At 38.1% G+C, this 14,038-nt stretch overlaps 1 protein-coding gene across 9 annotated transcripts in view; it reads left to right on the top strand.

Moving 5' to 3' along the window:
• The window catches only part of NAV3 (neuron navigator 3), a 497,733-nt gene that overhangs the window by 248,044 nt on the left and 235,651 nt on the right, over positions 1–14,038 (top strand). The window lies entirely within an intron of this gene.

Below are 14,038 nucleotides of genomic sequence, written 5' to 3'. Positions count from 1 at the left end.
AACAGCTTCTCAGTGAACAGTACTTGTGCTTTTCCCTTCTGCAAAATAGCTTCTTCCTAGCCCTATCTAGCCCCAATTCATTGTGATTTAAAAAAAAAATTGATTATCTGAAGCAGCATGCCACAATATTTTTTAGACTACTTAAGGTTTTTTTCTTTTGTAAGGGGACTATTTTTGAGTCCTAATTAACTTTTAGAAACACTTCTGCTTGGTTTTCAACTAGGCTTTCTGTTGTAGTTGAAAACATTTTTCATGTTTTGTACATGAGTCCCTTCTTGTCAGCAGCATATATTTCTGTAGATCTTTCAGTCAGTACATTATGCCTGCATGTGTGGTTTACACAGCTTCAGCAAGCTGTGAGGCTACTTCCTCTTGCTTTTCTAGTACTCTTGGTTTGTGGAACTGATTACCACCCTGGAATTAAATATATATTTTTAATCGTATCTTAGTTTGAGAACACTTAAATGTCCTTAGAGTTGTTACAGTGGCAAGATGCACATATATGTACTTGTTTTTTCTTTGTTTTTAGTTACTGAGTTAATTCTATTTTAGTGAAGAAAGTTAGTTTTATGGTTAAAGCATGGGGTTGGGATTCTGAACATTTGGTTTCCTTTTTAAACCTTGCCACATATTTACACATGAGATTTTGGTCATGCCACTTGACTTTTCCCTTGGAGTTTTCTGTGTCACATCTCCCTGTCTCCCAAAGATGATGCATTGGTGGTATCAGACATCCTATACAGAAATGTCAATAAAGGAGCAAACTGTTCATCTCTTGATAACCGCAAGTGATGAACAGCCTGTTTCTAGAATGTGAGTATGAAGATAATATAAGTTTGAAGATAATTTTTCAACACAATGCAATTCCTGCTTGTTTCCTTTTTTTCAGTAGAAAATATTCTTTGCTTGTTTATTAACGCTGTTCCTTAATGAATAGTCCATGGAAAGTGAATTAGATTAGCAAATACTGGTTTCGATGAAAAAAGCGAAAGGTTATGTTGGCTGCTGAGAATTGTTTCTTGTTTACTTATAAAAGTGTGGAGAAAGATATAAAGCATCTTGCCTTCAGTATTTAAACCACTTGGGAGCTATTAGTGATTAGTGTGAGACCAACTGGGAGTGATAGCCTTCCAAGGTATCTGGTCCTGAACTCTGCTGAACTTCTAGTGAGTAAAATAACAGCCTGGATGGACACAAACTGTGACACCAATTTGCCATTTCATTGGTTTCATAATACCTGTCATCTCAGAGACTGTTTTTCTAAAGAGCAAAAAGCAAACCAACTTCCCAAAATCAACCTACAGCCATGACATCCTTCTCTATCTATGTTCTCCGTGGAGGCTGCTGAGCAGTTTTAGAAGATGATCCATAAAGAGTAAGAGCAGGCTGTGTACATGATGGTATTAAAACCTCCCCCAGCCACCGGGATTTAGAGAAGTGCTGAACATTCAATAAGTTACTAATTTCTGAAGCCTTCCTTTGTTACCCCCTTATAAGTCTGACATTCCCAGTAAAGCTTAGTGGCAGCCCTTTACTCAGTTTTCTTCCTGGCCCATTTTTTGAAAGATGCCCTTTTATTCACCTTCTAAGCAAGTTTCATGAAATCTTTCTGCCAAAGGGGTTTGGACTGTAAGGTGGATGGTATTTATGAATATGACATTATTTTAATGCTTTTCTTACTAGTAAGCTTCAAAGCATCAGCCTAAAAGTATTAATGCTGTTTTCTTCATCAGTGGTGGAGATCCATGCCACCTGGGTAGCCTCAGAAGTGTGTGGAGGTTATTTAAACAGTAGTTCTAAGCAGAGATCTGATGGAGCTGTTAATGTTCCTTCAGGTTTGCTGAGCAGATAGAGTTCTGCACTACAGGTTGTGTTGTCCCAAAGCTTGACCATTTGTAAGTGCTGATTTCAATCGACCTTTTGTTAGTAAACACATTAATCCATGTGATATCTCTATGTGACTGTTGTATGCAATGCTGTACATTGGGACTGTGTATCTATAAAAATGGTCAGATAAAAGATTTTTCAATCAAAATGTAGTGAATACCTAGTCTGAGTTTTCAACTGAGAGTAAAATCTGACTAACATATTTCTTGTATGCTTATGTTATATATATCATTACATATAAGGCAGCACTGATTTTTGAGGGAAAAAAATGGGTCTCTATCTGCAAAAGACAATGGAACATGTGAATTAATCATCTGGTTAACTTTGGCTCTTGTCTGATGAAAGCAGTGCCTTTTGCACTGCTTGCTTTGGTGTTTTACATTTGCTGCACTGCATCACAAGTTTTCTTGTGATGGGTTTTCTCATCCTGCCTGCAAGGCACTTAGATTGACACGTGTGGTCACTGTGCTGTATCCTGTTGCTATCTATTAAGGGCTAAGAACTCTAAAATAAATTTGGGTTATACATGTCAATACAGTAGGTCATTTCCACACAGCTGTTTCCTCTATGAACTTCACTCTTACTAAACCTGATTGTTTGAGAATTTTGTCACTTGTGTTGGCATTCTCACAAGGCCAAGGCTGGTTGGGAATACAGCAGCAAACATCAGTTCTCTTTTCCCTTGCTGTTTCTCTCATCTCACATGGTTTTGTTGCACTTGCACATGTAGTCTTAATTGTTTTCTTTGTGGACATGATGAAGTTTGAGATTTAATAAAAGTGATATTGCCATGAAAACTGTGGTAGAAATAGTTTGAGGTGATCATGTTTACCTTTTCTCTTAATTGTAATGAACTTAGTTTAGCTTACGAAAGCAAATAATAAGTTGCTAATGATTTAAATTATTCTGCGTGTAGTTTATTCAAATGCACTTTTGTTCAAGATTTTCATAATTTGTGCTTTGGTACCTAAGTCTCATACAGCAGGTCCATCTGCTTTCTTGCTAAACCCACTAATGTTTAGACTGACTGCACGAACACTTTATGCTGCGAATAGTCATGCAAAATATTTGAACACAAGTATTCAGAGCACATTCTTTTTCCCTGAGTATCATATAGACAAAAGTTTATTCCTATATATGTACACAGGAACAGAATCCAGCTGCTGGATTCATGAGGTGAAATGCTGGCTGTCTTTGAAGCAGATGGAGTTTTGCTGCTCAGCTGGACCATAGAGTGTTTTTATGCAAAACCATGTCTGAAAACACCACTGTATTTTCAAATATTTTTCTAACTGTAGGTATAGTATTATTTGCATTTCTTTACCACCACTTTTATACTGCTTGCAAAATTATTCATCAGGTCATGGTAAGTTGCTTTTTTGCTTTTGAGCCACTAAACAGCAACAAAGTGAAAAAATATCCATTGATGCTGTAGAAAGGTAAATTAAGCAATGACTTAAAACTATAGGAATGAAGAAGAATTTATTTGCAAAACCAGCTTATTTGGTCACTGAATCCTATCTCTGCACTATATTATTTTAAGGGTGGGTGTTGAGAGGCTGGGGCCAGACTGTTCAGTTGTGCCTAGGAACAGGGCAAGGATCAAAGGTCACAAACTGAAGCACAGGAATTTCCATTGAATTTCAAATAAAAAATTCTTTACTTTGAGGATGACAGGATGACAGCACTGGAACAGGCTATCCAGAGAAGTTGTGAAGTCTTCTCCTCCGGAGACATTCAAAACCTGTATAGGTACAATCCTGCGCAACCTGTTCTAGGTGAACCTGCTTTAGGAGGGAGGTGGGACTATAGAGTCTCCCTTCAGTGAGTCCATAATATTGACCTGTAGCAAAATGCAAGAGTGTTTTACTCCAGGTCCCCTGAAAGCGTGATTGATTTCAGCTACTCACACACATTTGGTGGTGTAGTCACAAGTGTCTTGCCAGGAGTCCTCTCCAACACGCAGCTGTGCAGCTGCTGGAAGTCAGCAACCCCTGCTGGGCACACTGGTCTTCTGGGCTGGCTTCCTTGGGCTGATCCTTGCACTGCTCTGCTTTATGTTCCCAAAGTTTTCCTCCCATCATTAGACTTCCTTCTTTCAAGAGCCCTGCACCATCATTTATGCTTCTAAAATGTATTTTCTCTGAGATTAATCTGATATATTAATTGTAGTGTTTTGGTTGTATGACTTGGATGATAAGATTTTAGCCTTCTTTCTGAGTTAATTAATTCCTTTACTGTTGTGTTATCTTTTTTCTTTTGGGGTTTTTTGTTTTCAGTTTCTCTTTGTTCATGCTATCTGTCTGCTGCTGTCTGCTTTATCTGCTTCTTCCTTCCTGTTGGCAGACATCTTTTTCTCTGTATCCCCTAATCAAGTCTTCCTGTCTTGCCTGCAGCATTTTTCATATCACTGTTCATTATCAGAAAGTACTAGTCAGCCTCCCCAGCTGATCCAGTACATATATGTAAACCTAAAACTTTGCTGGATGCCTCAGTTGTGGGGGCTTGTAGTAAGGTCCTAGTAGTATGGAGATACTGGCATCCAGGGGATGAATAGACAGTTGTTTGTGACCTCTCTCACAGGGGTCCAGCCCCACTAAGTTCATGAAACAATTCAATTTTTGTACAGGAAGATCTTAGGGGAGCTCTGGAAATTGATCTTTTGCAAGGCCTTCTGGAAGAAATGACAAAGAATACTATGTGTCCACCTGAGTAAAGAGACACAACTTCTCTAGAGCACAGAAAGATGAACAATTAAGCTGGGGAAGTAGTCCCCATTAAATCAGGAGGACAGAGCAGTGCTACCTGGGGAGCACGTCCAACAGAGAATGGGGTCTAAAACACTTAGTTGTAGCAAGTGAATGTTGTTAAAGTAATCCAAAATGAATGTCAGCGTGACAAAACCAAGCTAAATACTTTGATCTGATTAGGCAAAAGCATGTGCTGGAGCTATTGAAGTGGCTCTTAAGGTCCATTTAATGTGGCATCTTACCATTGCATCTCAGTTTTACTCTGGGGCCTTCTAGTGTCATTCAGCCAGCCCTTTTGCACTAGGTCATTACAATGCACATGGAAACCTCTCATTTTTCCCTCATCAGTTTTAAGTAGTTTGTCTGTGATGTGGTAAATCCTGCCTGTCACAAGACACCAAACTTACTTGGAGAACTTTTTATAAAGACAGATCTCAAGACAAACATTTTTGTTTTCCATACATGGGTGGGGCTCCTGTTCACGTCAAGGGAGTGCTGTGCACATTGGAATACCAGATGTGTGCCATAAATGACTTCCATATCTCTGTCTTTCCTCAGCTAACCCTTCCACACCACTTACTTAGGTTTCATGTGACCCTTTCCCACCATTCCCCAAACTCTCCAAAGCAAGGCATCTGTTGCAATCACACGTCTCTTCGACTTTTCAATTTCTTGGATGCATTTTTGTCTGGTCTCTGAGGGCCAAGCTCCACAGAGTTTCTTGACACACTGAATCTAAGGAACATAAATAAATGAGTTTCTTTCCCCATTTTGTCATACCCTTCCTTTTCTCAGCACTAGTGCCCTGGAGGTATCTGCCTTGTGGGTTGGCAAGGAAAGAGGCTGCTCATTGTGCCTAGTATTTCATTTACAGCACTACAGCTACAGCCAAGGCAACAGAAAGAGAGCAGAAGCAGCCAAAAACCGCCTATCTTCTCCCCATAGTGACCACTAGTGATGGGAAGCCAGCAGTGTTACAAAAGCACTGAACTAGCTGCCAGAAATTTCAGTCAGCACTGTGGACACCTGGGACTATGTGTGTTTAAAATTCACACAGCCCCAGTGAAGCCAGGACAGTTGGAAGGAGTTCAGATTGTCAGCAATTTCTTGTCTAGTGCTCTGAATTATTTCTTTATCAAACAGATAACAGTGTCTTTAATGTGCTTTATGTATCCAGTACCATCTGTCTTCGCTATATTATAATTGATTTAAGAGCTTCATTCTGTATGAGCTTGGACTAAATTTCACTGTTACTTGTTTATTGTCTAATCATCTGTATCAAGCACATTTTCATAGAGTTGAGATAAATGTAAAGTAACACAATATCAACTCTTAAATCTTTTGCATTTGTGGACAAATTGTATGTAGGTTGAATGATGTTTCTCATCGTTAATTTTTAATTGGGATCATGGACAGGAGGGTATTCATCAACCTGAGCTTAAGAACTCTGCCTGAATTTCTACTGCTTTCATGTTTTTTCTCTTACAAAATAAGATCATAGAACTCAACTTACTTGATATCAGATGGTGCTTTGTGAGCTGGTATTACACATCATCAGAAAACAATCGCACTTACACTTTTGTATTGCATTTGTGCCTGGGGAAGCTGCTTGGGGATTTTCTGACCAAACAACTATTCAATAAAAAAATCCTTTCCTCAAAAATGGGAGTGTGTCTGCAGGATGATGCACTGTGAATGAACCAGCAGAAGCAACCCAGTAACATTTGCTTGGTGCAGCACTCTTGTAGTCCCCTGGGATAAGCTGTTCTTCATAACCACAAATGGAGCTAAGTGGTCTCCACCTTCAGATAAAAATTATGGGCTTCTGTTGTACCCCAGGAGGTTCTAGTTAGGCTTTAGTAAAATTTCCCAGCTGTAATAGTAGTTAAACAGAGGAACTTTGCCTGTGGAAAATACAGTATCTCCATCACTGGAAACCCAATGTGTACACTTGCCAGTCATAGTATTATTAGCAGTGGTTCTTCATGTGCAAAGGAATTGGTGACAACCTTGATGGTCTTCTCATTCTCTTCTGTCATTCCTTGGTTCAGCTTATTTCAGGTGCATGGTAATGAAACCATTCTTCCCTGGGAACCCGAGCTGACAGCACCGTGGCCCAGGGTGATACAGATATGTAATGACTCTCTTTAGAGACAGATTTACTTCCTCAGAAAAAGTGCCATTGTACAGTGTGGGTGTTTGTGTTTCCAGGGGCCTTGCACTGAAATATTGCAGTTCCTGTTAAGTTTCCCAAAAGCACTGGTAGGGTGTTCTTGGAGCCCAGAAAGCTGGTGGCTTGCCTGGAAACACTCATTTCCCTGGCATATCAGTATTGGAGTGTTCTCATGCCTCAAGAGCCTGTGAGACAGTGGAGTGACTCTTGGGGACTCATTCTTTACAGCAAAGGAACATAGAGGCCCTATGAACCTAAAAATCCTTGATTTAAAATCCTTTCAGGAGCACTGTAGTGAATACTTCTTCTAGCTGAATTTATAGGGGGTTTCTAGAAGATGGGAGCATCCCAAAGTACCCATCAGAGTGAAGGGTGCCACTAAGATTAGGGAGTTTGGTTGCATTGAAAAGCATTTCTTCTCTCAAATAAAAATAATGTTCTTTCTGTGGATTTTTCTGTTTATTTCAACCATACCTTGATCCTAGAAGTTTCTTACGAGATTGATGCCCTATTATGACAGGTAGTGTGCATGTGTGCAAAAGTCAGTCCAGCCCTGTAGAACATATGGCTCTATTACATGGACTGTGGGAGAAAGGGAAAAACATAATCCCCACAGTGCAGAGGGAAGGGAGAGATTAAAGGGAAAATGGATGATTTTCTCACACTCAGGCTGGGACTTTCTGGCAGGACTAAGAATTTCAAGTCATATATATCTCAAGTCCCAATCTCCACATCATAACCACAAGCCTATCCTTTGTCTTTTCTAAGGGATCAGTTAAGAATGAAACATCCAAATAATGAGTTATTTTTCCTGCTTGCCTCATAAGGACAGTTTTGGCTTTGTCATCATTTTAATGTCAATAGCTGGCATAAGTGTGGGCCCAGCTCTGAGCTGGAGGTGGAATTTTACTTCAGTAGACATATTCTCTTGATTTTGATGTATCCAACCAGCACAGAGTAGCACAATTTGTTAAAGATGCAGAATATTTTGTGTCCTTTGTGAAGCAGTATACCATTCATCAATGGTCCTGTGTGTAATGATGTTGATAGGCTGCTGATTTTTTAAAGATGATGTGGAAAATCTAAGTATTTGTGAAGCGGGCCTGTTTTGAAGAAAAATGGCATTTTTGGGTCCTAATCTCTGCCTTTGAGTGCACTGCCTAGATTCTTTTTAGCAGAAGCTTGTATTTAGTAAATACTAACGGCATGAATTACAAATGAGAACTGCTAATTTTTTTGACTGAGTATTCATTCGAGTTGTCTAGGTCCACTGTCCCTTTTTGTCCAGTATACTGGGCTATTATTTGAGTCACACAGTTTTTCTTGCACTTACTTCCAGGGCACGCAAAGAGCAGTTCATTTAAATCAGCTCTGTGTTTCACTCTGACCTGATTCACAGGATGTGGTCTTGGAGGAAGCCCATGCCTTAACAATAGCCTTTTGACAAGTGAGGGTGTTTGGGGATTAAGCTGGAAGAGGAGGAAGCATATATCTATTCTCAAACCTAGCAGTGGACTATTTTGTGTGAATCTTCATTTGCCCATGATGTTTTTAAGGTCACAAACCTTTCTTTTTGTTTTTACTGGCAAGAGGATGTTGGCTGAAAGACAGCATAACTTCTTTAAAATTCAGAAAAAGAATGTAGAGTGTTTTGTCTGGTAAATGTGAAGGGATAATTCCTCCATGTAAGATGTGCAGATTTCTGATGGCTCTTGTGTATATTCTGTGTAAACCAAGCTGAAAGAACTTGGAAAATAAGCAAATCAAAGGGAAGCATAATTTTGAAGTGGTTAGAGCTGGATCATAATATTTCTGGATATATAAACTGAGAAGGTGCCAGCCACTAAATGTACTAACTCTGCATAAAACATGAGAGAATTTGACCAAGTATAATATTAGTATTGTCCTAACCTACTTTCAGCATGACATTTGGTCTGACTTATCTTTTTAGTTATATTTTTTCCTTGTAAACCCTCCTTTCCTGCTCCGCCCGTCTGATCTTAATTCAGCAGAAAGCATTTCATCCTTCAATATATCTCTCAACAGTTGATCACAATATTTTGTTCAGGTGAAACTCTCCAATTGCAGCAAATTTGAAAACAAATTGGAACAAAAATAGTTGTTGAGCTCTCTCTTGTGTTTTCTATTTCAAATTATCTCTCTATTACAGTTTTAACACCTGGCTTTGTATCTTGTTGATGTTGTGTTAAGCTCCAAAAGATTTGGCAGTGAAAACTTCCTGTTGTGCATCAGGATTTGAATTACAGGGCATGAGTAAAACCATCACAGCTTAGTAATGAGCATGGCCATGCACAGAAAGATGACTTCCTAGCAAGTGTTCTAAAGCATTTGACCACTTTCATTAATCAGGAAAGGCTGCATGGCTCATACGTGATTTAGGGGTGAGTAAGACATAAGTCAGGGTGCAGGATTTTTACTCACCGCTACAACAATGAGATTTCCTGGCAGCACATCTATGCAGTAAACAAGTTGGTTTCTTTTTTTGGGGGGAGTATTTTTGTTTTGGTTTGGGTTTTGTTTTTCAAGCTCTTTTTTTGTAAGCTGTCTCTGTAGTGGAAATAAATAGGCATTAAATAAGAATGTGAAATAACAAATAAAAGTTCAAAAGGAGTTTAGAAATTTCCTCAGCTGAGCAGTCTGCCTGCTTTCGTCATTGCTGGCAGCTCATTGGCCATAGACAGAGTGCTGGAAGGAAGAACTGAAGGAATCTGTTTCTCATGAAGGAACAGCACAAATCTGAAAGCTTGAGAGCTACAGGTTCAGATTTTCTTTTGAAATGCTTCTGAGAGGGAGTAAGGCTGAGCAGCTCACATGGGAATTCACAATGTATTTTCATTTCTGGTTACTATCAAGTACCTCCTTGAAATCAACTCATATGTGAAATGGTAATAATGAATGGGTTTTTTAGAGTGAAGTTGTTCCTTGGCTAACTATTAATTGATTATTATTTTTTAAATACTGAAGAAATGATCTGATTAGCTACTTTTCAAAGTGTTGTTTAAGTTACTTTTAATTATCATAGAAAAAAGATTTTTTTTAACCTAATCTGCTACTGATGTTTTCAGCTTCCTGTCTGTCAGGCTAATATGCATCCATTTTTTCCTGCTTGTAATAAGAAGACAGAAGTAGAAGGTATTTTATATAAAAAATGCATTTTTTCCTGTGTTTGTGATCCTGACAAAAATAAGGTGAGAATAGCAGCATCTTTGCTGTTTCATTTACCTTGCTGCAGTATCACTCTGAAAACTGGTACGGTTCTATATTATTAGCTGAAACCTAAGAAATAGGTTGCTCCACAAAGAAACTATTGTAGTGATTGACAGTCAAGTAGTCTGTTCATAGGTGATGCCATCTCCAGATGTGTGGGGGAGGTTAATTTGCAGGACTTTCACATCCAGACTTCTCTTATGCAAGAACAAGTTTTCTCCAACTGGGTGTTGGGAATGGGTTGGTGTTTGTGTTACCCATGAACGAGAGCAAAGCAACCCTCCCCATCTGTGGCAGCTATGTCAGTCACAGCCTGAAGAGTTTTGGTTTTTAAGATAAGCTATTAGCACAAGGGAGCGGGGAATAAAAAAAAAAGTGTGGAAATGAAAACAAGGCTTTTTCCCAGGGCCCCACCAAGTCAGTGCAGGATTTTTTCTGAGTTATTCAGCCTTATTTGTGGATGTGATACAGAGATGTAGAGTACTGAGAGGATCTGATTAAGCAAAGTTTCAGAAAAGGGAGCATGCAAATCTCAACACACTGAGTACCGGCGTGTTGAATTGAATAATGTCATTCAAAAAAATTATTTAAAGATGATTTGGCAAAAGAAAAATAATATTATACAGGAGATTCAGATCAGCAAGATAAGTGATAACCTGATAACTCAGACCTCCTAAAAGCAAGGGGATTATGGACATATTTCCATCTATGGAAAATATTTTCCCTTTTCACTGGACAATTAATAGTCTAATTTATTTGAGTAAAGTTGCAAGATTTTATTTTAACCTTCTTATATAAATACCAGCAAAGACAGAGTGATAATAGTCTCATTTCAGTCTAAGGGACAAAACTTCACTTCCCATTAAAAATTTTATTTTGTATGACAATAAAGTATTTTCAAAAATAATTTTCACTCAGATGTATATTTCTCTTTAAAGGTCTCAGCAGCCTTTGCAAAGAGTAACACAAGATTCACAACACCATTTCAATATAAAAAAGTTATTTTGTCCTAATTAATTTGAGAGAAATATTACATATATTCATCAAGCCATAAATCAGTGTCATATCCAAATATTGGTCTTTTGGAAGGTATAGATGAATTTTGGTTCCTGCCATATTGGAAGTCTATATTTGTAATTTAGTCCATTTCTCATAAAATTTTGCATGGATGCAGTAGTTAACCTGAGCTGAAGGTTGAGTAGAGGCTTTTTACAATGTATGAATAATGCCGCCATTTCAAATCAACAAAACACTTTGGATCATTTTGGAAAAGGCTGGAGTATTACTTCACATAGATCCATTATGAGGCAAAGTGTAATTTATTGATAGTTCCTCAGCTGCTTGGTAAGATTAATGTGGATTTATCACTAGCTGTGTGATTATATATTTTTTTTCTTTTTAATGCTGAAACTTTTTAACAGAAATATTCAAGTAGAGCCTTAGATACAAAAAAAAGAAAATTCCAAGTGCAACAGCACTCTTCTACAACTACCTTTGGTTTTCTTATTTAGACTTTAGGAATGATGATATTTCAACTAATATTTGATACCATTCCAATTGGATACTTAAGGACTATGTAAGGCAACATTACTATAAAGTGCTTTTTCTTTGAGATCAACACAGTGTCTTCCTTTGAGTGCAGCTTGGGTGTTTTGCCCTTAGCAGTTAAGCTCTATAAAACAGCTATTTAACTAATAATTTTTGTGCTCATATGATTAATTTTGTTCTGCAGCTGCTTATTGGATACTTTCAAGTGTGTTTCAGTGTGGCAAGCATCGGTTTGCCCCAGCATTTTTGGAGTAGCAGGATACAGCTTGGATATGACTCAAACTGTTAAACGAGCAATTCATGGAATAGATTAGTACAGCTCCTCTAAAGCCACCATGAGATTTGATTTTTTAGCACATAGATAATCATCATAGCCTTAGCATTTTGGCACCAGCAGTGAATCCTACATAGAGTGAAACCACTATACATATTCAGTCTATGGTTCATATTAAATACAGACATGGGTGTTTGTGCTCATATACAGATACCTGTTAGCATTTATTTATGTATTTGCAAAAGTGCAGTGTATACATTTAGAAGGTGGTTTAGAGATGCATATGTGGATGTTACACATGTGCACATATATCTACATGTACATCACATGTCATATATGTTCTCTTTTTGGTAAAGAAAGGCTAGAATTTTGAAAGAAAGGATAGAATTACTGCTTATAGTAAAAAGTGAGGTGTAGAACATACCTTTTTGCTTGTCATTGATTGTAGCATTAACTGACACGTTCAATACTGAAACAGGCAAACCCAGCAGAAGCACTGATTCCCTGTGCTGCTCAGACCATGTGTGTCAGTCAGTGCACCCTAAGCACTCAGCAGCAGCTCAGCAGCCCACACTCCCAGTGATGGGCCAGGGTCTGGCAGGTGCTGCTCCACTCTGTCCCTCCACTAGTCCTCTCTCAAGCTGCATTACCCCCTTCAGTTCCTCTGGGGTGTGAATCTGCCTCTGCAATGCTGAGGAGACTGATGGAGAAATGGTAAATAAATTCTTTAACTTACTGAGTGTCAGTTTCCAAACAGGCTAGATTCTCTTACCCTATATTTGAATGCTTCTGCAGCTCTTTGACCATCTTTGTGATGTCTTCTAGGAAGATGTCCATTGTTTGCTCCATCAATTTGAGCTCTTCATTCTAGACACATGACAAAATAATCCTTCTGAAATTACAACTTGCTGTATTCTTTAAATCAGTGGGACTTTTTCTGTTTGCTCACTGGAGTAAGAACATCATACCATTTTGTTGTGGTTAAACAATTTACAACCTCTTACATTTTCACAAAGTGAGATTCTCAAGCCATGCTTTTGTGTCTCATTTTTGGGAGTGCTGGGCTGTGTTTGTATCCTGTGATGTTTTATGTCAACCGACTGGTATTTTCTGATAATCATTTAATATGAGATTTTAATTCAGGGAATCGTGCACTAAAAAGATAAAAAAAGAAAGAACTTCTTTTTACACTGAAAACATTCAGAATGAATTGTTTTATGAAAGCTGGGCTTCTTACAGAATAAAATAAAACTCTATTCTTTTAGTATTTTTAAAAATTCTATCTGTTTAGATGACATATGGAATTTGGTTAATTAAAAATTCCGAAATATTTAGGTTATCCTTGTTCCTGAAGTATTCGGACATTAAGATACTTCTTATAAGTGATACACTGTTATGTTTTTGAACAAAAATTTAGGAACTATGATTGGCATGTCACTGCCTTTAATTTCCTTGTATGGTACAGTATGCAGTTCATGTCCATTTTATGCACTGTATGGCCAACTGGAGTATGCAGAAACAGTATAAGGAAAGGGTAATCAATCTGACTGCGTGAAAACTCTGAGGAAATACTGATAAGTAAAACAGCTCATAAATTCTGCAGAGAACATTGTTCACATTCATGGATCTAAAGATTAAAATTGAGGCTCCTTCTGCCCCACCCATAAATGACTGCTGGCAGTAGAAATGTGGTCAGCAAAAATGCACTCACAGTCTTTACTGCCAATCCATGTCAGCTTTCTCTGTCCTATTCTGTGTACCAAAAGAGTCAAGTCTATGTAGGACCATTGTCCTAAAATACTGTATTTGTTTAAGGAAATCTTTCTTCCTGAGTTCAGTAATATTAGGTCCTGATAGCTGAATGTTGCTGTTAAGTCAGGACTAAGTGTGTGTGATTAATGGTCAGTATGAATAGAATATGTGGAGCACAGGCAAGAGACACTTTAGGACTGCTTTTTCCTGTCTGCAAATAGCTTGGGACTAATGGAAAACATGAGGAAACTTCAAGAGAGTCCTAGCAGTTTTTTATTGCATCGTAGGTCATTGAAGTCCAGAATCAAGAGAGTAGGGAGCACAGAACAAAAATTGTTTGAAGAAAATTGTTAATTCTGTCGTGTAATTTTTGTATTTATTGAGAATTGAGACCCTATTAATTATATTTGTCAGTTTAGGAATGGA

The sequence above is a fragment of the Geospiza fortis genome, unplaced genomic scaffold (assembly GCF_000277835.1).
Source record: "Geospiza fortis unplaced genomic scaffold, GeoFor_1.0 scaffold166, whole genome shotgun sequence".
NCBI classification, from domain to species: domain Eukaryota; kingdom Metazoa; phylum Chordata; class Aves; order Passeriformes; family Thraupidae; genus Geospiza; species Geospiza fortis.
Note: the sequence above shows the minus strand (reverse complement) of the source record. Positions and strands in the feature narration are given on the sequence as shown.